Source organism: Lepidochelys kempii, chromosome 4, assembly GCF_965140285.1.
Source record: "Lepidochelys kempii isolate rLepKem1 chromosome 4, rLepKem1.hap1, whole genome shotgun sequence".
Lineage (NCBI taxonomy): Eukaryota > Metazoa > Chordata > Testudines > Cheloniidae > Lepidochelys > Lepidochelys kempii.
In genome coordinates, this window is record NC_136383.1 from 61,863,995 (window position 1) to 61,887,859 (window position 23,865).

At 40.4% G+C, this 23,865-nt stretch overlaps 1 long non-coding RNA gene across 1 annotated transcript in view; it reads right to left on the reverse strand.

The window, feature by feature from the left end:
• Positions 1 to 23,865, reverse strand: part of LOC140909977 (uncharacterized) — a 175,361-nt gene that overhangs the window by 80,566 nt on the left and 70,930 nt on the right. The window contains exon 2 of the long non-coding RNA XR_012158396.1: positions 1,381 to 1,464. This is a non-coding gene — a long non-coding RNA (uncharacterized LOC140909977). The remainder of the gene's footprint in view (positions 1 to 1,380; positions 1,465 to 23,865) is intronic.

Below are 23,865 nucleotides of genomic sequence, written 5' to 3' on the forward strand. Positions count from 1 at the left end.
AGCTTCCAAGGGATTTTCATTGATGCCAATTTATAGAGCTCAAGGATAACATCATAATTACAGTCTTTGGAGTGCAATGAGATTTAGTTAAATATTGTAACAATTGTAATACAGGGATGGATTTTTGACATACCATTTTCTTTTTTCATTATACACTTTGTTGGAAGAATGAGTGCCAGAATTTCTTGCATCTGATAAAACACTTCATATAGGTGATTAATATATAGTGGTGCATTACCATTTTTTATTTGATCAGTTAACCAGTCAGAGTTCTACCTGGTTACAGCTTTTCTTCTCTATACGGTGATTGCGAAGTGCCTCGCCAATCATATTTCAGAAGTTATGGACATACTATTATGGTACTATATATCAATGTTCCCTCTAATTTTTGGCAGGCTGTGTGTGCAAAAAATTTCTTCTGTGCAAATTGTTGTGCCTCTGTGCACATTTTTGTGCACGCGGTGTTTTGCCGTGTGCGCGGGGTTTAGGATCTGTGCACGCACGCACGCACACGCACACAGCTTAGAAGGGGAACAGTGCTATATATGCTTTAACAGACTAGAGAAAAGATTTAGAATTTGGTCTTCTCATTTTCAAAAGACTGAAAAGAAAAAGAATTCAGCTAACAAGTCTTAGAACCCATATTCTTTCTTCAGATTCATGGGCACATCCCAACTTGCAAAGATCCAAACACAGACTGAAGATCCAAGATGAAGGACAAAAGAAAACAAATGACTGAAGATTATTTTTAAGAATAAAACATGTAATAAAATCATACTTTCATGATTTTGCATTATAATGTAAATACTTTATAAAAGCAGAAAATATTTCAGTCAGATGTAAATTTGATTCTAAAATGGACATTTGAAAAGGGCTGACCCCATGAATATTTTTACTTAGTTTAAACTAAGATTTTTATGCAATACTCTCATCAACAACACATGTGAAAGCTGTATGTTGCTGTACTGAATAGGATTCACATCTTGGCAATCAGAAGCTCTCTGAATGGTTCAACTCAAGCCACAAAAGTACTACCAAGAAGTCTAAGTTCAATACTTAGTTCTGGCAAAGATTTCCTGCAGGACCTTGAGCAAATCACCTAATATCTCCATACTTCTATTTCCCATCTGTAAAACTGCACCAAGCGATTTCTGCCTGAAGGTCATAATGTCTGTCTGAAAGACATGCTCAATCTTAGTAAGAGCCTGAACTGCATCCCACCATGTTTAATGATGAAATTGTACTTACCCCAAACTGATTTATGCTTTCTACTAACTGTATAGCAAGAAGATTTTTCAAGGTCAGCTGGTAAGACACATAGTGGGAAGCCTACCCCCATGTGATTGGAGGGGTATCATGTGATCAAGAGTTTTAGCTTACCTGAAAAATCTATTTCAGTGAGGTTATTTCCATCTCTTTCCTTGAGAAATTGAGGCTCCACTTTAGCTGAGATCTAGGATGCAACTGGAAAAAAAATCCAGAAAAAATAGTTTTTTTAATTATAGGCAACAGTTCTAAAAACACCTAGATCTATCCATTTCTGTGGCTGCTTTGCCTCCAGTCCCTTACCTGCCTCCTTCCTCTTCCTAACACATTCTTCAAATTAAAAAATAATTAGGGGACTGGGCTTATGAGACTGGTAATGGAAGCCTCCATCACCATCTAATAGTTCCTTGATGGCTGAGAGCATGTGAAATATGATTTGGTGGTCTCAGTCCAGTCCCTGGGTGTTAATTGTAATGCCTGTCCCATTAATAGGTCTTGTAAGCCACCACCATAATGGACACTAATTGGCAATAAAGGCCAATTTACATGCAGATTGAGTGGTCCTCATGTTATGCAATTGTTTCTTCCAAGTCAGGAATGAGTCCAGTTGCAGGCATCATGGAGAAACTTACAATGCAGTTTCCTCCTGCTGTACCTGTTAAGTGGTTATATAGAGGACTGTAGTCTACAGAGCAGTAAATCCAGCAAGTTCGCAAGCTTTCAATTAATTTTTGAAACAATTAAACTAAGTTATTTTCAAATTGTATGCTTTAAAAAGAATTCAATGCTGGCCTGAGACCTGCAAACCAAGGTTTAGCTCAAAACACATTTTATTGTTGAGCTGTTATAAACCCTTGATATTAAGGATTTATAATGCAAATGCTGACACAACCTTAACTCTGGCCATCTGAGTGCACCACTATAATTAGATGACAATTTAATTATTTCAGCTGCAGCGGAACTGAACAAGTAGTGCAAGAAAACAAAAACTGCAGCATTTATATAAGCTATGGGTGAGACAAACTAGTAGCAAACCAAGTATAGATGCATGCACGTATAAAACCTGACAGAAATTGTGTTAGAAGAAAAAAATTCTATTCAAGTATCACTGACTCAAGAAGAACTTAATAAATAAATATATGGCACCCAGCTTTGCTTTTGGTGTGGAATAGAATTTAAAAAAGTCATAATGCAGTTAGCTAGTCCTTTTATTCTTCTTCATATGAGAAAGATTTGAGGCCATTCCGAGCAACACAGGATGTGTTAAACTGGAGACCAGTGACTGACTCATCAATAGATAAAAATAGATTTAAACTGAGAAACAACAGCTAAGAAAAATGGGTTTGGTAGTGGGTAGCAGATGAAAGAAAAATCAAGCCACATGAGAAAAGTTAAAGAAAGTTGTGAGAGGATATGTTTCAGAATATGCCTCTCCCTTCAATTTATTCTACACCCAATGTTAAATAGAATATTATATATAATGCTACTAATTATGTATAATATTGTTCATCAGCACTTGAACTGAAGGGAAGATATTTATTATGAAATAATTAGAAGCCCAAACCGCATATTGTTTCCTGGACCATATCGATGCAATAATATATATGCAAAACTACCACTGGCCACCCTGATGGGGATGAAGTTAAAGCTACCTTAAAAACCATCAATGGGACTATAGGCATGAGCACGACATGACAGATTAAACTGCTGATGAACAATAAATTGAAAGGGTAAAAACTTATTTTGCTGTAAGTGGTAGTTTATCACCCATTAGGTTATGATCACTTCAAGGCTAACAGATACATAATTGGAGAGGAAAACGAGTACTTGTGGCACCTTAGAGACTTGGAGAGAGCAGTCAGTCAGCATGAACTCACGAGTAGCAGAATGAACAGCTAGCCAGAAGGCATAATGAGCTCTCAAGTGTTTCTCTTTGAACTTCTCTGACACAAGGCATGTCTACAGGCAACGTAAGTCCATGCTTGAACCCAGCCTCAAACCTAACACCCCTTACGTCTACACTGCAATTGCACTAATCCTGGTCTCCGAACCAGAATCCCAGGACCTTGCAAAGCAGAGGGTCCAAGCTCAAGTCAAGCTGGAACCCAGGGTCTGAGCCCTATGGTTTTCCACTGTAGGCACAGTTCTGCTTGACTCAGGTCCCAGAAGTCAGCCAAGTACCCCACAATTCCCTAGGACAACTTAGTCCTCTCTCTTTCAACAATCGGCAATCCACTCTACTGAAAATGGAGGCTGCCCTCCCCCCCCCCCCCCCCGTTTGGTGAACAGCAGCAGCTTGGGTCAGCATTAACCCATTCTCTTCCGATCACCAATCTGGAAGCATGCTATCAGAGAGCCTCACATGGGTTTGCCACGTAGAGCAAACTGATCAAGCCTTTTTGCTAAGTGAGCTACTTCATAGTCATGGAAGCACAGCCAGATTTTGGTGAATCTCTGGTGTGAGGCAAGTAAAACTGTGGACTTCAGCAAAAGCACCAGGAATAACAACACGTACCAGCAAATAGCTAAAAGGCTGGCCATTCTGCAAATTTTCCAAACAGGTGATCAGTACAGGGAGCATATTAAGTACTTAGCTGAAGGGCGAGTACTGGAAGATCAGGGACAAGAACTGCACCTCAAGCAACTTGCCAATGAAATGCCCATTATATGACAATTTTGACCAGGTTCTGGGCACCGCACCCAGGATGGAGCCAACCATGCTTTATGACAACCTGATCAGCAGCGATGGTTCCCTGCTGGGCCCTGAATGCACCATGGGGACTGATGGGAGCCAGCAGCAGGCTCCCAGTAAGGAGCAGAAAGTGATTCTTAATGAAACCAGGCTTAGAGGAGGCTGTGGATCAGGATCAACAGCAAATACTTGGTCCCTATTTGGAAGAGCTGTTTGATTTCCCTTCCCGCCCCCACAAGGAACAGCCCGCTGATGAGCCTGCAGAAACTCCAGTGGAGACAGAAGTTGCCCTGGAGCCCAGTAAGTGTATGGCTCAAATTTAGAGTTTATTATTACAGTAATGGGAGGGATTTCTGCTGTAAGAAAAAATGCAAAAATGATAAACCCTGGCTACCAGCATTTGGCCACTAACGGCGGATTGTATCACAGCCTAGTATCCCCCATAATGAGGAGTTAAAAATGGTGACTTAGAATTCAAAACATTCATAAACAACTGTAAAGGTTATTTTAACAGTTAAATCACAGGTGTTTGGTAAGGTCATTCTGGTTTTCCTTTTCAGTTACAAGAAATTTGACACTTTGTAATCACTCTTCCTGTGTTTATGGAGCCACTTCTACTTCCAAATCCAATGCAGTTAGGATCATGCAGTCTGCAGGTCACAAAATCATTTCTCCAGAGTATGAATGTGGTGTCCGTTTTCTCCCAGAACTGTGCCAGGTGGAGTAAAGCTGCAGAGTTAAGCCATGTGTGAGCTAACACTGCATCATGTTAATTCTCTCATGGCTGCTGATTGCTGCAAAGTTCTCTGGAAGCAGGAACTCCAGATAGTTAGTCTCATTGTGGGAAAGGGTGAATTAGAACCAGGCTCCTGCTGCATCACCACCACCACAGCATGACCACCCTGCAATCTGCCATCAGCCCAGCAGCAGCTTGGACATCTCCATGTTGGGGTGGCCCAAGCATTCAGGGCTCATGAGCAGCTGGACAGGGCAACTACACTCCATGCAGGCTTCCTTCTTCAACGGAAACCTCTACCCACCTCCCCTGCTGTCAATTGAGGGGAAAAGGGGCAAAGAGTGGGGACATGCAGTGGTAGAAAGATTGTGCTGGGTATTAACTATTCTTTGCATGTGGTTTTATAATGGCACCTGGCCTTCCCAACTCTGAGTGTTTTTGTCTTTTTAAGACGTTTACAAATAAAGCAGATTATGTTTTCAAGAAAATTTATTTCTATCACTGCATCACATTCTATAATAATGATTTGAGTTAATAAAGCTAAAAACATGTTCTTGAGCAATTAAGTATTAGTAAGCAAACAGTATTCCTCTGTTTAGCTAGGTACAGCAATTAACATTTCAATAAATGCCATCTATACACCTACTCTGCCCTCTTCTCCCCCACAACCAAATCATTATTCATCATGTCATTCAGACTTACATTGCATAGCAATCAAGCCCACACCCCTACCAAGCACTGCCCCCCCCCCCCCCAAAATGAGCCACTTTTCGCCACAAGCACATTCGTACAGGTACTATTCCCCCTCTTCCTTTGGTCTATGCAAGTCCAAAATGGGAGCGCTCAAAGCATCCCCGACTTTTGCTGCGTGACTTCTGTACACCCCGTACTTTCTGGCTGAGGGAACATAGGTCCCATTCAGGGGGAAATGACTCACCTCTGGTTTCACAAAGGTTGTGATTAGCACAGCAAGTCCCATTAACAGGGGCAGGACTGATGACACAGGAATCCAAATGGATTTGTAGACACCTCCAATGTGATTTTAATCTTCCAAAAGCACATTCAGTAGCCATTCTACAGCTGCTAAGAGTACAATTAAACCTTTTTTTTATTTTGGTTAGGGCCTCTGAAATCAGGGAAGGGTTGCATAAGCCAAGGCAAAAGTAGGTTATTCAGGGTCCCCCAGAACAACAGTGGGGACAGTAACACCATTTATGTCAATATAATCTGGTGGCAATAGTGCCCCAACCTGTCCATGAATATAGGCTCCAGAGAGGCAAAAAAATTCTGGGATTGTGAACTTTTCCTGTACAGCCCACACTGACATTCATAAAAATGCCTCTGTGGTCCACGAGTGCCTGCATAAAAATGGAGTAGTAACCTTTGTGGCTTATGTACTCGTGTGCTCCTCAATAGCCCTGGAACAATTAGGAAACCCCATTCTCTCAAAGCCAGTAATGTGCTGACTTGTTATCATATTGGCTAATTTCACAGTTAACTGATTTAACAGCATGTTCTGGAGATCAACAAATCTGGGCTCCTTTTGACTAAAATGAGGAGTAAATTCCAGAGTCAAGGATGTTTCATCCATGCTTCAACATGCTACAGGTTAGTTTCTGTAATGATTGTAAAAACAACGAGCAGTCCTTGTGGCACCTTAGAGATTAAGGTGCCACAAGAACTCCTTGTTGTTTTTGCTGATACAGACTAACACGGCTACCAGTCTGAAACCTGTGATAATTGTGTTGTTCTTTACAGAAATCTGGACTCAAATCATTTAGGGCCCTAAAGATCAAAACTAAGACCTCCAACTTTATCCACCAGGTAACTGGAAACCAGTGTGTATTACAGAGCTTGAGTGGTCTCCTTGATTTAAACACAGTTTAACAATTAACATCTGCATTTACAAAGGTGAAATTTTCTAGTCATCTTTTGATACATCCTCATGTTGAACACATTTTTGTAATTCATTTTTGAGCTGACAAAAAATTAGTTGTAGTATGAGTCACATCATAGACAACATTGCAATCTTATTGCCAAGTGCAAATTAAAAACAAAGTTATGGGTTACTGCTACAATTTGGATATTCAGAAATTACTGAGGATCCAACATGATCAATAAATTGCAAAGCTGAGTAACAAACAGTGGGTATGCTCCTTCAGTTGAAGAATATTTGTGGTTGCTTCTCTAAATCTCAGTGTTAACCAGAATGAGTCCCATCCAGCCAGATCTCATCCAGGCTCCAACCTCAGCTAAAAACCTACTAAAGTATTGAATGTACTTCCTGGGTCAGATATCATAGAAATAAAGAGATTTATAATTGTTGGGCATTGTGCTAAAGAAAGTATAGACATGAGTGGACTCGAAGAGCTAACTGAGCTTTTCAATATTTTTGAGAGCTAGAGACTTGCCTTCCTCTGAAGCAATGAACAGGGAACACTATTGCCTAGAATTAGGTGATTATTTTTCCATTAAATCCTTTTCCTCTGATTGCTGAGGTTGGATTCCAGAAGGCTCTATTCCTATTGGACTTCTTCATCTACTCTCTTAATAACGTTATGCATTCTTCTACTAAGGGTCCTGAAGACAACTGCTACTTCAAATTAGCATTGACATTTTATATCTGCTTCTGTGTTTTTCTTGGGTATTCAGTCTGTATGACATTTCACTGCCTAGGGTAAAAACACACGCACATATATATATATATATATATATAATTGATCTTTCTACTGTTGCACTAAAACCATAATATGTCTGTTTTCTACTACCAGTTTCAAAGTGAGATTGCAATAAGACACTATTTTCCAGCTAAGCATATTTAAATATTGCATGAACCTGACTCCTTTCCAATGCACATTTTATTAAAACCAGCTGTGAGGTAATTATTGAACATGCTAAAAATGGCTTTTGAGAGCAGAATGATGAGTTTTGTCCATTTTGAATTCACAGGCTGAGCTTTGACTACATTTCATATTCCAGGAATTCACTTGCCTCTCACAGCAGATCAGCTTTATACACCAAAGTCTCTTAATGACTTCAGAAACATCATTTCTGAGAACTGCAGGAAATCTAGGTCAAGGTCTGATTGTAACAGAATTTACTTTCATGAGGCGTATGCTCTTTATGAAATAATAAATAATATGAATACAAGCCTCAGTGAAGTCAGACTGTGGAATAAAAGCTAAGTAATGTAATTATATTTGAAAATAAAATAATACAAATAGGAAAACTAATTTATATACATAAATTGTCTGATGTTCTGAAAGTAAAACATCTGTTGGGATTTTAGCCTAGTCATATACTCAAATGGATTTCCTCCATTCCTGGTGGATTGACCACCTGTTATATTTTACAAGAAATTTTAATTCATCTTCCTACATCATATAAAGTTCTAGGAAGCAATTTCATCATCAGCTCCAAAACATTCAATTTTATGTACATCAATATAAAGCATTTTCTCCGGGGATAATTTTGACTTCTTTATGATTACTCATTTGCAAAAAAAAATTTTTGAATATTCTAACAACAAGGTTATATTCGAGTCCACATTTGCATACTAATGGACATCAGTATTTCAGTTTTTACTGTTAGCTTACTGGTTGTATACAGCCTACCTCTTCAATGTCAAATATGTGTTTATTAGAAATTAATATTACTATTTTATGCATTCACAGCCTGAGAATGGTAATATATGGATAAACATCATTCCTAAAAGAAGCATGTTTGTGAATACTGTATTAAATTAGTGCTCAAGGGGAACAATGTAAGAAGAGAAAAATACTGCAGCTGAATTCACTTTGCAATTGTGCTGATACTAAATACTCAAAGATCTAATTATATGTATTCTTCTAGCCAGCAGAATCTGTGACCCGGCAATAAGGGTACACAGAGAAGGCCTGTGATCTGGAATAAACTTGAGATACTCTGACAGAGTTCTGTTCAGTTCTATCTATTGTCTTATGCTTTGCCTATCACCATAATATCTTAGCCCCTTCAAATATTTAGATAATCTTTCTACTATATAATGACAGGTTTCAGAGTAGCAGCCGTGTTAGTCTGTATTCACAAAAAGAAAAGGAGTACTTGTGGCACCTTAGAGACTAACTGTGATGCATTCCAATGAAGTGAGCTGTAGCTCACGAAAGCTCATGCTCAAATAAATTTGTTAGTCTCTAAGGTGCCACAAGTACTCCTTTTCTTTCTACTATATAGTGGCCTTTCGCCACAGTAGTAATGCATCTGATCCCAAGGAGAGGCTTGCGCCAGCATTCCCAGGGAGAAACCATATTGGATAACTTTATGTTGATGGGGGTATTCTTCTGTGTTCCCAACCAATATAAAATTTGGAGCTAGAGATTACATACCAAAGCTAGAAGAACAAATGTGTGATCCAGATTTAAACAAGAAGGATGAACCTCTAAATTCAAAGCTATTATCTCATCCCATTCTTCCCAGGCCCCCCAAGGAGCAGGCTTGTTGGGGACAAAGGGGTCATATCTAGAGCATCCTGTGTTCCAGGCACCCCTGGCCTCAGTAAAGGCACCCCAAAGAATCGGGGAGCATAAAGCATCTTAGAGATACCTTTGTCCCCTTCTTCAATGGCACCAAGCAGAGCTCTGATTTTGGATATCTTTAAAACTTCAGTCTGCAGCTCTGAACAACTGGTTATCCATGAGTATAAATGTCAGCTATTGAATGAGATCTGATGGGGACAGTAATCAGAAAGGTCATTTTTGACTTCTCTGAATTCCTGAGAGAAGGACTTATTTTTCCCTGCAAATGCAAATTACAATTCTGCAAAAATATCAGAGAGGATTCAGCCCAATTGTGCAGCTCACTCTCTCTCTCACTCACCCTCTCCTCCACCCCATGAAGTCAGTATGAGTTTTGAGTGAAGAGTATGGGGTCAGGTCTGATATTAGTGAATACAGAAATGGTTTCTCAATATTTAAAAACTAAAGAGACATATAACAACACAAACTGAACAAAAAATAAACAATGGACAAAAAAAATTTTTAGGCTGCCACGTAGAGAGGAGGAGTGGATAGTTAGGTTTGCTTTTGAGAATCTCAGTTGAGGCACCTGATGAAAGTCATGGTGGCAGTGATAAGTAGTACAGGAAAGACCCTTTTGTGGTCACATTAATCTTGTGCTGTATATTTTTTTGTATTAAAAAACTAATAACTTTCTCAGCAGAAAAAATGCAGGTCTTTAAAAATGTAGCAGAATGAAGAAGGAAGTGGGTTTTTTTCCATACACAAATATTTTCTCCATTGTTTACTCAGATATGTATCATCCTTCTTTGGAACATTCTAAATGCATTACTGGGAAACTTTTTAAGTTCACAGTCATTTTCTGTCCTTCAACCCCCACCAGAAAGATAAGTAAAAAAGAAGAGAAAAGTGCCAATAAAATAATTTTCTGCTATAAATTTGTTAGAAAAAAGGCCATCATCATAATAATTTGGATTGAAAATTGTATCCATTTCTAATGGTTAAATGATAAGAACACTCAGGCAAAAAGGAGGCTCTATGGCCTGAGGAACCTATCTATTTTTAATCTGCCAATCACCGTGCTCTTGAGGCACCAGTGGGAACAAGCAAATTGACTTGAACACTGATAGACTGTGAGCCAGGAGGAAAGCCACTTTAGCTCTCTGTCTCAATACTCTTATTAGTAAAGTTAAGCTAGTAATATTTACCTAACTTTTAGGGAATCTGTGGGAATTAATTAGGTCATGTTTGTACAGTGCTTTGTACATTACTCCTGGGGGGAATTCTGCGCCACTGCATGTGCACAGAATTCATGGCCCCTGGAGATTTTTTTGCTTCCCCGCAGAAAAATGACTTTCTGACAGGGAAACTGCAAGAGCAGTCACGCACCACTCCCTAGCAGTGCAGGTACATCATTTAAGGCACCCAGAGCAGCTGGTGAAGAGGTAAATCACTGCAGGGCTGGGGACACCGCAGCCAGTGGCTCAGGACACCGCAGCCAGTGGCTCTTACCCTGAGCTGGAATCAGCTGCTAGTTCCAGCTGGTCTGGAGCCAAGAGAGGATGGGACTTCTTCTTCCCCTGCAAGGAGTGGCTGGGGCTGTCAGATCCACCCCCAGAAACCTCCCCCAGCTGCAGGAAGCTCAGCATCCTTCCCTGCTTCCTGCCCACATCGCTCCTCAGCTGCAGGGGGAGGAGACGCCGTGTGGGAAGCTGCTCCGCATCTGCCCAACCCTTGTGCATCTGGACCTCCCATACCCAGACAGCCCTTCCAAGCCTCACCCTGTACACCCAGAACCCCGCAACGCTCCATACCCAAACCCCACACCATTGGACCTCATTCCCTGCATCTGAAGCCCCTGCAACCAGACCCCCTATTTCCAGACCCCCACTCCTGCACCCAGACCACCCCCTGCTGAGCCTCAACCCCCCCTCCCCCCCGCATAACCCTGGGGCCCCACATCCAGACCTCCACATTACTGACCCCCAACTAGATGCACCTAGACCTCCACCCCACCAAGCTCCACTCCTTCCCCAGCACCCAGGCCCCTCTGCTGAGCCCCAACCACCGTCACCTAGAACCCCCTGCAGGAACCCTCCCAATGAGCCTCTGTGCATCCAGATCCCACCACACCTAGACCCCACGGTGAGCTGCCTGCACCCAGATTGTCCCACACAGAATCCTCTCACCCCACAACTGGATCCCCCACACACTGAGCCCCTCCACACTTGGATCTTGCCTGATTTAGCCTGCCTGCCCCACACCTGGTGCACCAGGTGCAGAGGGGCAGAGCCTCAGGGTGGTTCTGGTGCAGGCCCAGGCCTTGTGCTGTGGCAGGGTTGGGTGAAGCCTCACCACTGAGTCCGTGTCCCAGGGGTCGGGGGGACTGTAGGATGATCTCCCACCTTTGTGCAGCCAGTGGCCTCTGCTCCCCAATGCAATGCTGGAGCCTCTGCATTTATTTATTGACAAATAAAATGTGTAGAATTTTAAAATATCGTGCACAGAATTTTTAATTTTTTGGAGCAGAATGCCCTCAGGAGTAGTACATGTAAAGTTCCATATAAATATAAAGTACTATAAATTATCATCATGTTTAGAAATGACTTTATAATGATTGGTTTCAAAGTAGCAGCCGTGTTAGTCTGTATTCGCAAAAAGAAAAGGAGGACTTGTGGCACCTTAGAGACTAACCAATTTATTTGAGCATAAGCTTTTGTGCGCTACAGCTCACTTCATCGGATGCATTCCAATGAAGTGAGCTGTAGCTCACGAAAGCTCATGCTCAGATAAATTGGTTAGTCTCTAAGGTGCCACAAGTCCTCCTTTTCTTTTTATAATGATTGTCAGCCATATGTATAGTTCTTTTTCCTTTCCTTGGATTGTTTTGAGGATGTAATGTTTCTTGATTTGTCATAGACTTTCAGGATAAAATGGATAGCAATCTGACATGACTACCAGCTGGTTTGGATGCTACAGAAAATAAATTAAACTGCAAAAACACAAACAATTTATAAGTAAATAAATATGTTCCTTAAATAATAAAAGGGCTTTTCCTGCCCTCACATTCATTTTTAATTAGACAGCACCGTCTCTTGCCACAACTAATTGCTGAGTTTCTCAAACGAGACGAGGTGGCAAGTATTGATTTAACTGTCAGTTGAGTTCATCTGCAACCAAGAAACGTGCCATTTTTGTTAGAAGCCATCACAAAATGGCAAAGTTATAACATGCAGTACTGAGACTAAACACATTTCATGAACCGTGGCAAGTAGCAACCACATGCCTAGACTTTCACGTCTTATTAAGATCTGTTTTGGGGGAAGCATATCATAAGCCTTTTCTTATTTTTGGCCCATAGCCAGCCCAAAAGGATTGTTGAAGGCAGTGAGCAAAACAAAACCAAGTTTCCATATTTTTGGACACCCTACATGAGAAAATAGAATATGAAGTGTCCTTTGCAAACCAGAAGCTCACAGTTTGGCAAAGAGAATTTAATAGAGCTGTGGCTGGTTTTTATTAAACTTTTCTTTTTTTCTCTTGCTCCTTTTAAACAAAAATGGCTTTGTGGCTGGTTTTGTCTTTTCCTTTTTTTGACAAGGGACAATTTGACTGATTAAACTAGGCTGCCGCACATATAATATGCAGCCAGTTACTATGGCAACAGTTTTAAGTTGACACACAGCTTAGCTTGTTTTAAAGAGTGTACCCTGTTATGTCAATTTGGAACACCAGCATTTTTCCCCAAAAAAGAAAAATTAAAATTAGTTCAAGAACAAAAAACTAAGCTGGATCCAGTATGTTATTGAATCACAGAAATTAGAGCTGGGAAAGCCTATTAGGCCATCTATTCCATCACCTTGCCAGTGCAGGTTTAGTCCCTGCCCAATATCACAATTCCATTATTGTTTTATTTCTTAAATGCAATAAAGTCCATCAGTATCAGTACGATGTAATGGATGTACATAGTAAGTCAGGTAGCTCAAAGTTATGGTTCCCTCAACAACTGTAACTCAGCCCCTTGCATATTTAAAGGATTTTGTATTACTGTCCCTTGCCAAAATATGTACAATATGATACAGGTACATTTGTCTGGAAATCAGAAGTTTTTTAATTTCTTGATGTGCATCTCATCTATAGTTTACTATTAATGTAGTTCACTACATTCAACAAATAAAACTTGATTGAGACAGATATCAGAACCCAAGTTCACGATGAAACAAGAATGAAAACTGATTTTGATTCCACTCAAAAGGCAAAAGATAAATTTGCTTTCTAACAGTTGAAGTTTCAATATTTAATCCAGGTTTTCTAGATCTATGAAGAAAAACATTACTGAATAAGCAATTTGGGAGGGGGGAACAAAACTTATGGTGCTAGAGGAATCAATTCACGTTAATCCTTAAATCGAAGAATTATTACCACACAGATGAAAATTCTAACTAGTTTTATGTTGAGCAATGGAGAACCATCAGCTTTGATCTCTGAAATACACCAGATTGGAAAGGAAATGTAGATGCATATTTTTGAATCCTAAAATTTATATTTTAGTCTTCTCCATGTTAATATTCACAAAATCACTTACACATGGTCTCAGGAGGGATGAACAAGCCAGCAAGGATGAAATAAAAATTGATGCTAATCTCTCTGTTGCAGATAAAGTGAACCAAACCCCAAACTCTGAGCTTTGAAAAAGTTCATATAACATTTGTTCCACAGTGAAGCTGGGGCAGCAGTAGTTAATAAAGACTTTGGATCTATCCACTTCTGAGATTTCCCCTAGCCCTATTCTCCAGCCATCCTCTCCACTCATGGATTCCTAACTTTGAGGAGGGCCGTCTGCAGGGCCTGGGGGAAGGGATACTCAGTGCTGAGGACATGGTTGACTATTTCAGTGCAGGGTGGGAGACATCTGTAAGTAAAGGGTTCATGGGGAATAAGGAACACTAACAGTCAGTTCTCCCATGATTTCCAGAATTTCAGATAAGCATCTTGACTGAATCTTCAAGCCTTCTAAGGCATTCCTATTATTAAACTATCTAGATATTTCTAGGTTTGATCCTTTTCCTATAAACTTTGCTAACATCTGTAAATATGAATCCTAGGCTCACAGTAAGTCATTCTTTTATTTGTGAAATGAAAAGTGTGCCCCCCCTACTGCTCCCTTTAGTCCTGAGTTCAGTGTTGTCTACCTCTACAACCCAGCTTCTTCTATCATTATAACCTACAGCAATGAAACAAAAGGCATGCTTTTTTTCCAGCAATTATAAAATTACTTACTTAATTTTACTAAATGTAATTAGTTCCAAATCCATTGATGGTCACTGCCTTCTGTGCCATAATTGCTAATCTTACAAGTTAGTCTATTGTGTAACTGTGTCCAATACCAGCTAGTACAAACTGATTACCTGCACTGCTTCATGCCTGCCTGCTTTCTGTGCTATCACCCCAAAAATTCCACTAAACTTGTTAAACATCCACTCTGAGAAACCCCACGGGCAAAATATCATCAAAGTGTATTTCTCCAGATGTTGTACAAGCTCTTCTCTTGTTATGTCTCTAGGATCACTTTGCCACAGAGAAGAAAAGGAGTACTTGTGGCACCTTAGAGACTAACCAATTTATTTGAGCATGAGCTTTCGTGAAGGGCTATCACAGAAATGTAGGACTGGAGGGGACCTCAAGAGGTCATTTAGTCCAGTCCCCGGCACTGAGGCAGGACTAAGCATTATCTGGACACCCCTGACAGGTGTTTGCCTACACTGTTCTTAAAAACCGCCAGTGATGGAGATTCCACAACCTCCCTAGGTAATTTGTTCTAGTGTTTAACTACCCTGACAGTTAAGAAGCTTTTCCCTAATATCTAACTTAAATCTCCCTTGCTGCAATTTAAGCCCATTACTTCTTTACCTGTCGTCAGTGGTTAAGGAAAACAATGTATCACCCTCATCTTTATAACAACCTTTTACATACTTGAAAATTAATTCCCCCCCCCACCATCTCCCACACTGAATAAACCCGTTGCTGTCAATCATTCCTCATAGCTCATATTTTCTAGACCTTTAATCATTTTTGTTGCTCTCCTCTGGCCATTCTCCAATATGTCCACTTCTTTCCTGAAGCATGGAGTCCAGAACTGGACATAGTACTCCAGTTGAGGCCTTGTTAGTGCTCAGTCGATGGAAGAATTACTTCTTGTGTCTTGCTTACAATGTCTATAAACATTTCCAAGATGCCCACAATATCATGCAATTGTAACAGCAAGTTCTATCCAAAGTCAGACTAAAATCCTTCATCCTTCCTAAAGTTCCCAGCTTTTCTCCCATTCCATTATGTTGGCAATATCTTTGCAAAGAGAGGATGGTCAAATTCAGAGATGGGGTAAAATTTGCAAAAAAGTGTCTAGGGTTCAGATTCTCTAAGGTATTTAGGCATTGTTCCATTCAATATTTAACACCTAACCCCTTGGCAACTTGCTACTTAGTGGAACCCCCACTCCCAAGTTATGCGCCCAGGCTACCCATTTGATACTTTGGAAGAGTTAGACCCCTAGAAAGGGATCCTCAGAAGCCAGCAAGCTGAAACCATACCTTAGCAGCTGAAACTCTCTCTCTCTCGGTCTCCCCTACTCGTGCTCAATATTTCCATCATGCTTACTTTACATTTCCTTGTGCGCCCTGCCCCTATGTTTTTGTGCCAGCACTGTGCTGTCCACACACCCAGTCATCCTAATGCAGGGTTTGACAGGATCAGGTCTTCCATGATTGCCTATATTGACATGATGGCCCAATCTCATTTTAGGGCCTCCAAGCGTTTGGCTTGAGCTAGGGCTCCAAGTAGCTCATTAGCTGTAAGGCAGTGTCAGGGTTTAGGTAGCTTTGCAAATCCTGACCAGTGGCAATTAAAAGCCATGAGGATTTAGGAAGTTACATAACAATTGAGCAGTGATTATGAGAATGCCAGTGGCATCTGAATGGTGGTTTGAGGCATTTGGGTACCTGAATACTTTTGCAGATCTGGGACTAGGCACTAAGTTGCTTTTGAAAATGTGGCGCTTAGGTGCTTTTCCAAATTTTACCCAGCATGTAAGTTTCCCAATTGGTCCATCTTAAGTTACTTACACTGCATGTAAAGATTTCATCTTGTACACTGTTTGTTCTGGCATAAATTACTTTTCACTCTTCATTTCTATCTCTCAACCTCTGGTTGCAAACAAAAAAAAAAATCTCACTTCAGTTGTATCTAGTTCACTGCATTAACCCTTGTTGATCCTCTAACATTGCTTGTCAATACATACTGACTAAATTATGTTCAGATTTGCTTCTTGAATATTGAATCCGAACATCCAAGGTGGAATTTGAGATCCAGACCCAGCTCTGCTCTCTTTGTGAGAATGGGAGTGACATATTGATTTTTTTAATCCATCAGTTATTTAAAAACAAGACAAAAAAATGCACCATTATTTGCTCATCAGTCCTTTTTTTAGCCCCCTTGTTCTTGTATTTTTTTTTTAATTCTCTGATAACTATAAAGAAGTCCTAAAATCCATCAGCCTCAGTCTTAGCCTTTTCTGGTGTTGTTTGTGGGTGGTACAGTAATTTCTTTCTGAGCATACATTATAGAGAGCTTTATTTCACTTCCATCTCTAGGCCCCCTCATTTCCATTTCTCATTTTCTTCCAACCTCACTCATGACAAGTGAAGAAAGATAATAAAATATGAAATAAACTCTTTTCCTTTAATGAAGACCTGCTGCCACTTTTTTTGATGCTTTGTTTCTTACATGTGAGTAACAAATGCAGCAGAGTATAGAGATAGCTCAAACAAATGTATTTTTAGTGCAACAGCCTTTTTCTGTGCTTCATACAGCCACAAAGAGAAACAAAATACATATCAACATCAAAGTCTGAAATGATACAACACTCAAGGCTGGCTCTAGCTTACAGGGGCAAAATATGTTGCCTAGGGGAATCAACGAACATCAGGGTTGGAAGGGACCTCAGGAGGTCATCTAGTCCAAACCCCTGCTCAGTGTAGGGCCAATCCCCAACTAAATCATCCCAGCCAGGACTTTGTCAAGCCTGACCTTAAAAACCTCTAAGGAAGGTGATTCCACCACCTCCCTAGGAAACCCATTCCAGTGCTTCACCACTCTCATAGTGAAAAAGTTTTTCCTAATATCCAACCTAAACCTCCCCCACTATAACTTGAGACCATTACTCCTTATTCTGTCATCTGCTACCTCTGAGAACAGCCTAGATCCATCCTCTTTGGAACCCCCTTTCAGGTAGCTGAAAGCAGCTATCAAATCCCCCCTCATTCTTCTCTTCTGCAGACTAAATAATCCCAGTTCCCTCAGCCTCTCCTCATAAGTCATGTGCTCCAGTCCCCTAATCATTTTTGTTGCCTTCCAATGGACTCTTTCCAATTTTTCCACATCCTTCTTGTAGTGTGGGGACACAGTACTCCAGATGAGGCCTTACCAATGTCAAATAGAGGGGAACGATCACCTCCCTCGATCTGCTGGCAATGCTCCTACTTATACAGCCCAAAATGCAGTTAGCCTTTTTGGCAACAAGGGCACACTGTTGACTCATATCCAGCTTCTCGTCCACTGTAACTCGTAGGTCCTTTTCTGCAGAACTGCTGCATAGTCACTCTATTCCTAGTTCGTAGCAGTGCATGGGATTCTTCCGTCCTAAGTTCAGGACTCTGCACTTGTCCTTGTTGAACCCCATCAGATTTCTTTTGGCCCAGTCCTCTAATTTGTCTAGGTCCCTCTGTATCCTATCCTTACCCTCCAGCATATCTACCACTCCTCCCAGTTTAGTGTCATCTGCAAACTTGTTGACGGTGCAATCCATGCCATCCTGCAGATCATTAATGAAGATATTGAACATAACAAAATGGATATTAGAGGCAGCTAAATGTTTTATGACTGCTATTGGGTGGGTGTCTGCAGGCATCAGAGTGCACAGATGTTCTCCACTCCATCTGTGTGACCAGAGATTTTGCCTCCGTTACCCAAAATGCCTTACAACACTTTAAATGGGAAATTTTCAGAAAAACCTCAGAAAGTATTTAAATTCAGAAAAATTCTAATTGCTGCTTAATTTGGACATAAAACAAGTGGAAATAGTATCAGGACCCTTTGGAATGCTTAGGATAGTAATTAGTTTTAGGAATAAATCTTTAAATAAAAATTAAGAATAGTTTAAATTAGAAACATCTAGTAATGCTGGCTATAGGATGATGTAATATAGTGGGCAATCCCATTTCTAATATAGGGGTCCATTACCTATGATGTAATGAGTCCACTTCTTATGATGCAATGGCAAATTCCACTTCCTGTGAGGAATGACTCAGCAAAATCCCATAGAGATACATTGAAGCCCATAGGAATACATGGAACTTTCAAACAGGAAGTAGCTAGGGTTCATCCAAAGGTCACCTGAAAAACTCGATAGGCATACATTGAGAGGAGGATGAAGGAGCTACTAAGACACGTGACTAAGTAGCATATAATTAACATATGATAATCTCTGGAAACCGATTGGCTGAGCTTGAGTGTCACATGTTAATACATGTGACAAATTAGCATATGCAAATCCCTGAAAGCTGAATTACAATAAATTATCGCTAATAAGCTGCAAATTGTATAAAAAGGCAACATCCAGCAGAATAAAACTTTGTAGGGGACAGGGACCTGTAGGAGAGCAGAACCCTACAGGACACCTGGAAGAAAGATGACACTCAGAGCTGCAGCAACCACACCACTGGGTAAGAAAGCTAACTATTGCCTTAGCAGCAGAGTAGCTAGCTACCCATGATCACAACCATTGACAATGCTCGCTAGCCCCAGACAATGCTCACTAGTGGCCATTGCTCACAAAGCAGCTACTACTACAGAGGTACCACAAGCCATAGCAACCGCTTCTGTAATAGCTAATTATTTTTCCATCCTAGTCATGCCGCCCAGTAGCAGTGCAACCCAGGCTCGCTAGAATCGTTCCCAGGCAGCTCTTGCAGCAGCAGTAACAGCAGTCCACCCAGGGTTCCAAGGTTGCCCCTGGCAATGGCCGTTTCTGCCACCGAGCCAGCAGTGGGCCACCGCAGCAACTACCAACAGGCGTCCGTCTCTGCCACCACAGAGCAGCATTTATCTCAGCAGCAGCTTGTGGTTAACTCACCAGAGAACCTGCGCTACCTAAATTTACCAATGATCCCTAATTTAAACAGAGCAGAAGGACCTTGTAAGACCGTTCAGAGGGATTTTGAAGAAGGCTTCTGTAAGTTCAGTTTTCTTCTACTTTAACATCCTAGAGCATATGGGTTTCGATTTTAAATAAAGCTGAATGTCTGTGGTCTGAGTGAGATCTCCTCCTACCCATTTAGCAACTGCCATGCCAGCGTTTACTAGATGCTTAGTCTTAAGTGTTTAATATTGAATGTTTAATTGATGTATTGTTCAATGTTTAATTATATTGTTATAAGGTATAGAGTATTAAGTGAATTATATTGTTATATGCCATAGAGTTGACATTCTTACTGTAATGTTGCTTTTTTATTTGCCGCGCCACTTTATTCCCTTAACTGTAATCCTATTTTATTTCTCTACTCTTTTACTGTAACCACTCGCTTCTAAATAAATATTTTTGTTTTAGAAGATTTCCTGCTTGATGATCTATTCTTGATCGGAGGGCTGTGTCCGTGTCCCAGTTTTTGGAAAGAGACTTTGAACTGTTGCATATGTATCCATACTGCAGCGGGTGGTGTACCTGGCTGCAAAGCACTTTTCCCACAGAGATGTGCTCATTTTACATTTTCTATAAATACTTCAGTGGTTGGAGATAAGGAGTTGAACTTTGGTATTGCCATGGTACCTTTGGCCATTTCTGCTGCCCATAATTTGTACTGTGCTTCTGACATTGTGGCACAATTTGATTGTCCATAGCATGCAGCCATGAACGTGGTTGCCAGCATACCATTGCCGCGTGGATGTCACCCAACTGAGAGAGGTGAGTATCTAGCTTGAAGAATCAACACTTTGCCCAGGTCAAAATAGAAAAAAACATTGTATCTCAGCCTGAGAGTGTGTGGGCAGCTAACAAGCCCAGTACAATGTTCCACAGTTGCTCTACAATAAAATGGATGTCTATTACAGGGTTCCATAATCACTAAAGATGTTAGGTCACATTCAAAGTATATAGTGCAAGAGTAGGAAAAATGTCAGTGCCATCTGGTAATACTGATATTCCCATTGGTTTCTCTTTTGCAATCAACACCACTTGTTGTATAAGGATTTTTTTTGGCTTCCTCGTGTGAGGGCCATATCTTCTTTGTTGAACACCACACCTACATAGTTATTTTAACAGCTGTGTTGTCTCTGCCTGCGACGATTAGTTTGTGCTTCAGTGCATGTTGGTGGTGAAACTTCTTGCCTGGAATGAGTTCTGTACAAATGATGTCAGTCAATTGTTTCTTATTTTCAGTAAACATAAATACAATTTTCTGTGGAGGTGGCGGTGTACCTGTACTCAGCTGATGCACTCTCCTTGCTTCTGTAGCTTTGCTAGATCTTGTGACACTCTATCTTGAAATCTTTGTACCTGTCAAAGATGAGGTATACATCACCTGCTGCTAGTTTATGTTCAATGTAGACTACAAAACTGTTCATGACATACATGATGATATCACTTGCTGGCCAGTGTACTACCCAAAGAACTGTGGAACCATCACGGACTCTGCCGGTGACTTCTTGTGAAGTATGTTTAGCTGAGACTTCTGTCTGCAGCTGATTCCTTAGGTTAAACTTAGCCTTTGCAATCTTCATGTCACCAGAGTCAGTGAACACTGATGTTGGCACATGAGCCAACTCATGTCACAAAATATTCTTAATGTCAGCTTCTTGTGAACTTGTGCATCACCACCCTTGAATAGATGAGCTTAGCGTTAGATACCTTTGATGGACCAACCAGAACATGCTTTTTTGTCACTGCCAATGTCGGTCATAGAACCTTATGGGCCAGCTACATTCAAATTCTTGCATTTTGCAAATTCATATTGGAAGTGCATTGTCTACATTGATTAATGGTGATGTCCTTGTTTATTGGCTGTTGCTTCTGGGTGCTTACTGGTGTCTAAGGGACCAATACACAGTTCTAGCTTCCAACTAATGGTTTCTCTTTGCCTTTCATTCACAGTAATTCATAACTTCATTTCTTCTTTGTGGATCTCTTGTATTTGTGCCTCATGGGTGTAATTTATGTTTGCAATGTCTTCCACCTATAGGCTGCATATGTGGAGGCTAAGAGCCCAAGTCTTGAGTCTCTCTGATTTCAGGGTTCTTCCAATGATGCAACCATAGCCTTCGCCATACCTCATGATGGTGGTTTCAATATACATGTCACTCCAGAAGCATAAACGAAAACAAAAGGTGAATGAAGAAAACAGCTGACCATGTGTTAAGTTTATAATCTGTGAATGTCTGTAATTGTCCAGTATTTGAAAATTAATTCTCATGAGTGAATGTGAGAATTAGTTGAGTGAATATGCTCAGAGTACAAGAAGAATGTGTCCGGGTTGCGGGGGTAGGAGAAAGAAAGTAGTATACACTAGTATGCCCTAATACAGACATAAAACATATGTACCTCCTTGCTAATTATGTTCCATAATATTAGTGTGAAGTTTTAATTAAAAAAAATAATTAAAATTAAATTAAATAAGTTCACTGTCACCTGGCTTGTGAATCAGGAGTTATAAGTGCACATATTTCAAAATGCTCAATAAATGACAAGCTGTCAGGCAATTTCTTTAAAGGTAGAGTCTTGAATTTCAGAACACCCACACACCACTGTATGAACACTAGAACAAGGCACTGACAAAAAACTTGCATTTCGGTACCAAACTATTAGGTTTTCAAAGTGCTGTACCAACATTAGCTAATAAGTCCTCACAACAACCCTATGACACAGGGAATCATCTACCCAATTTTCTGATAGCTTCTGTGTTCAATTTCTCTAAGTCAAAAAAATTTCAGTTTAAGTAACAGAGAGATGGCTCCTCTCTCTCACTGTAAGTCATCCTCACAAACGGGCTCTTTTCCTTCCTGATCAGGCCTCCTCTTTTGGTGTAGTAGAAGCTATTATAAACCTATCAGAGGTCAAATGAACTCATCTCTTTAAAAATTTAAAAAAACTTTTCACCTTCCCACCATTTAGTGCCTCACAAAATATCCATTATACTTTCATTATGATGAAAATCACTAATCTTGAGCGAAGAGAGAGAGAGATGACCTGGTCTTGAATACTGCAGGATGTAACTATCTTGTGATATACTTTGGGGCAAAAAAATTTGCAGAAGTACCACAGCATCTTAAATTTTAAATATTCATTCAATAGGCTCAAGAGAGGGTGTTCTGGGATCTACCATCTCTGGTCGCTGTCTGAAGAGAGGACACAATTCTGTGACAGCAGTGATTTAGCCCATGTGACCATCTCTACTATTTTGTCCTTTGGGAGATGGGAGAGCCAGGGCTTCTGTTGGGATTGGGGAAGGACCTGAAGTGGAAGGAATGAACTGGAAGTAGTGTGGGCCTCCCAAAATGCTTTGATTCAGAAAAGTATCTCGATTCAAGAAAGCATTTAAGCCTGTGCATAAATGTAACCATGTGATTAAGTGCTTTCCTGAATAGGGGCCTGGATACTTATAATGAAGCAAATGTTTGAAGCTCTATCAATATGTTTAATTTATCCAAACATCACTTCCCTTTCCCGTCTAAGTATGTGAAAATTTGAGACAACATTGCCAGTCAGAACTATCACAGGATAAATGTTAATAATTCATTATAGAAGTTTAGCCACTCTGACAATGAATTTGAGGCCTCTATGTATTTTCCCCACAGTAAAAAACAAACCTACAACGTACATAGCCCTCATGATCTAATGGAACTGTAAAGTTCTAATCCTGCCTCTGCCACTTCCTCACTGTATGGCCTTTGAAAGAGCTACCTCGAAAATATACAACCGTTACATACGAGTATTCTAGCCCTATTGCATTCCTTAACTGGAAGGTTTCTGCTGTATGCATTTTCTTACTGAATATAAAACTGCTTGTTACTTTCATCTCTTTTGATTGTTAATATGATGCTGGTAAACCAGGTACCAGCTCTTGCCAAGTCTGTAGCCATCAGCTGAGCACTGACAAATTCATAGCTGTAAACCAGACCAGCTCACCTATATGTTAGTATTGTTCAAGATAGGTGTTAGACTAGAAATAATGTTTTTTGTGTACAGATTCTATAAAATGCTTGTAAATTGCTGCATGCATTAATCTTACCTGTAATGTCTGTATTCCCTGCTGCAAGATACATTATCTTTGTTTTATAATAGTACAAATGCCTGCTCTGAACTCAGACAGAAAGAGTGCCTCTCCCCTCCCCTTTCCAGGAGGGCTATTAAAATTAATCAGGCCTTTAAGACAAAAGCTTTGTTGATTGCCCCATCCGCACATGCAGAAGTACGTACAGAAGGCCTCATCCCATTGGTTTGAATGCTGGAAGAGGGAAATAAAGACAGTTGACATGAATACCTCTTTGCTGTTTGGACTCTTACAAGGGCTAGTGCTAAGAATCAAAAAGCAGAGATCCCCAGGGTCAACCTGGCATAGCCCTTAAAAGGC